Here is a 4,061-nt window from a genome sequence, read left to right as displayed (position 1 = left end):
CACATAGGTTGCAAAACAGATCCCACGGTTAAAGCCGTGCGGTTGTCCCGTTCCAACCACTGAATACCATGATTGAATTTAAAAATTGTGGTCTAAATATTTTGTTTGTGGAAAGGTGCACATTTAAAAAAAAAAAAAAAAGCCTGTAGCCATGTAGTGCATCTTTTGTTGTGTCTAAATTTAAACATATACAGGTAGTCGGATCCGAGTCTAAAATGAGTTAAAGCATTTTATAACTGAACATATTTTAATTGCAAATGTAGGGCAGCACGCACAGGAGAACAGCTAGGTGATTCACCAGTTTTCACATGTCTTAGTTTCACAAGTTTGCTCACTGACCCTTGTCATGTCATGTCATAGGGTTTTACGTGCACATTCAGAACAAGCTGTTGTACTGACCCTTCACTTCGTTAACGACTGGTTCGGGATCTAGCTCAGTCGACAGAGCGCTCGCCTGATGTATTTATCTTTTAGGATCGAACTAGATCGAATATTTCTGTCTCTGTAAAGCTTTATTTCATGTTTTATATTTATTTTTTAATGATTTGCCTATTTTATATTTATGTCATATGTTCAATGGCTTTTGAACATAATATTATATCAGTATAAAATAGGTCTAGAATCGAACCACATCAGAGGACCCCTTCTCCAATTGTTTTTCACCCGTCCCAACCAGCACTGGCGTAGGACGCGGGGGAGGGGTATATATTTATACATGTATGTGTGTGTATATATATATGTATGTGTGTGTGTGTGTGTATGTGCCCCCCCCCCCCTACACTTTTTGGCACCTTCCTACGGAATGCACAACAACTGGTATATCAAAGACCGTGGTGTGTGCTGCCTTGTCCGTAGGAAAGTGCACATAATAAATCTCTTGCTGCTAATGAAAAAAATGTGTTTGGTTTCCTATGAATAAAAATGTACCAAATGTTTGACATCCAATACCCGATGATTAATATACCAATGTGCTCTGATGGTGTCGTTAAATAAAACAAACTTTAAATTTCGTCCAGTGAATTATCGCTTCTATTTCTTTCCCCTCCCCTCCATTTTTATGAATTAATTTGAATTTAACGGTATTTTCAAACTACCTTATAGATTTTACGATCGTCGTAGGATGTAGAGACCAGACTTTCATGGCTTCTTGTGAAGAAGAATTAGTTATTTTGGCTCTGTGGTGCACACGACTATTACGCATTGTTTTAGTACTGACTTCTTTGACATTCCAGCAAGTGGATAAGTAATAATATAAGTCTTGCTCGTAGTAAGTTCTCTCACTGGGATTCGGTCATAACCAACTACTATCAATATAACACTTGCTTGGCTCACTTACAACATAAACCTTAAATTTAGGAAGCTTCATTACATTACATATCGGGTGATTAAAACAAGCACAAACACACACACAAAAACCAACAAACAATTTAAAAAAAAAAAAACGTAACGTCCCTCTTATAGAGGTTAAATAGAGGGAAAATAATAGCCAGAAATGGATCTGGGGGAGGCATACCTGAAGATTCAATGGCTATAGGTATGACAAAGCACTCCCGATCGACCTAACCCAATGGATTATTCAATATTGGACTGTCTAGTTAGGGAATTATTTATTCATTATTATTTTTATTTTTTTTCTATTTGGGGAAAATAATATTTCGATATGTTGCAGGCACAAATGTATAACACTCGAAAAATTAAGGAACTGAAATTCACCCGGGGAAAAAATACTATATGGGCTGTGGAAAGGTTTTTAGTGTGTGTAAAAGATGTCGATTAGGTTCTCATTGGTATAGCATTTTTTGACATTACATGTATCATACGCCATTTTACAAGTAAGTTAGAACATTATATCGCACTGAACATTTTACCATCGATACATTCACATCATATTAAAACCGGTTTTGTTTAAACTTTTAATATTCTGCGATGCATAGGTTTCCCTGCTCAGGCTTTCTGCCAGAGGGTAAAACGGGTATGGCGCCATGTACCCAGATTTTTTAGCAAATTTGATTTTTAAAGTTAACCTCTGACAAAATGAATTACTCGTATCATTAATGTGTGATTTTCTTAACCCTAACCCTAAACTTAATCCATTTTCTTTCTGGGGGAGGCCCCCCATACTGTGGTTGCATTCAATTCCATAGCGCCATACCCAAAAATTTCTTTCTGGCAAAAACACTACCGCTATTCAACTTATATATATATATAGAGAGAGACAATCGGAATTCCTCGTACATTTCTACGAAATATAAACTCGGACACAATGCGTCACCATTTTGGACGGAACTTTTTTCAGTCACATGATCAAAACATGGCCATGGAATATAATTGCTCATTCTATGCTTCAGTGAATAGACAACTACATACAACAACAAATGCATCGAAGAGAATACGCGAGAATGATATAATACAAAATATAACAGACACATTAGGCTTTAAACCTACTGACAGTTACAGAATATGTGACAGATGTGTACATAAAATTATTAAATTCCAAAATTTTAAAACACAACACTGGTCCGACGCCGAAACGAAGGAAAACTGTTGTTGACAAACTTATTGAGTCTGTTGAGAAGTTAAAAGTACATACAGATCGCCCACATGCCAAAGCTTCATCACGAAGAAAACTAGTTTTTAATGATCACATATATCAAAAGAAAGGTAATTTTATAAACAAATAAATATTCCTGTTGTTATTTTGAACATTTCTTACCGATCGTTTTATATAATAATGGTCCAGCTACGGAGTAAAATGCGTGTCAAATTTATAAATTTATTACAATTTCTTCAATTTTAACTATAATTAAATATGTTGAAGTAACCTTTTTCAGAAGTTTCTAAAACAGATTGAAAATACAAATCCATCACGAAACAAGTTTTTAGTCGTCATATCTTTATCTTTACTCATGAACCACGGTTAAATCTATATCACAGTTAATGTGTGCAGTTGGCGAGCATGTTCCATAGAAATAGTGACAAGTCAGCTTTTTAAAGGGACACACCCTAGTTACGTTTATTTGTTAACCATTACGGCGTTGTTTTTCGCTATTAAAACCCATTTTTCACAAATAAAATTGCACTTTACTTACATTTTATTATTTAGAATACACATTTCCATTCACCTGAAGTGCTTTTTGGTAATCCTGATGTTTGTAAAACCACGAAATGCATTTTTTGCATTTTTTCACAAAACGTGTTGTCGAGAAAAAACCGTTAAGCAAGCGAGGTCCAATCTATTTTTAATGTCACAGACGTTGGTATATCACGTGACCGTTATCATTTTGGTTCGGTTTGTTTTCTCGTGCACGGTTCGCGCAATCAACATCCGATTTGTTGTTGGTCATTTGTGAGATTTTTCTTCACAGTTCGTGAACATTTTCAGTAACAATAAAGTTCAGACAAGTAAGTGTCTCAATACAAAACGTTACAAACCCTTAAAACCAATAATTTTTCTAAGTCTTACGATATCTGGTGAGGGGATACAACCAGGACAGAAGTTGGAACATGTCCAGGAGAGGTGAAACGAACGCACCCCAAGTCTGTGAAATTTGTCGTGACGTAGGCATTGTTGTGCTTCGAGCGACATCTACCGGTGACATCAGAATACTAACTTTCAAAATTATTTCAAGCAATTGGGACATGGGGATTCCCATGGTATTTATCGATATAAAACCTGCTTTTTCACTCCATTTGATAAAAACGTGATCTAAGTGTGTTACAGGTTTGTAGATTAACCAAATTATAATTTATTTTCGCTGGATGGAACCTCTGGTGTGCGGCTTTAAACAATCCAGCGCTTTCACATTTAAGAACAATTTCATCAAAACATCAGTCTGTTTAATCAGCCGTTTCTTGGTACAGATTGCCATTAGGTTCAGCTCCTCCAAAGAACTAAGTGGGGCTTTTTTTAATAGTTTATTGTGATACTGGACATTTAAAATACTAAAACATAGAACTCTTAAATGTTATAATTAAAATATTGCATTACACATGTGCTTGCATGCACCCACCCACCCACTGCCCATGTTTCGCCATATTTGATCGAACTACATTATGTTACG

This window comes from Gigantopelta aegis, chromosome 14 (assembly GCF_016097555.1).
Source record: "Gigantopelta aegis isolate Gae_Host chromosome 14, Gae_host_genome, whole genome shotgun sequence".
NCBI classification, from domain to species: domain Eukaryota; kingdom Metazoa; phylum Mollusca; class Gastropoda; order Neomphalida; family Peltospiridae; genus Gigantopelta; species Gigantopelta aegis.
This window is presented reverse-complemented; position numbering follows the sequence as displayed.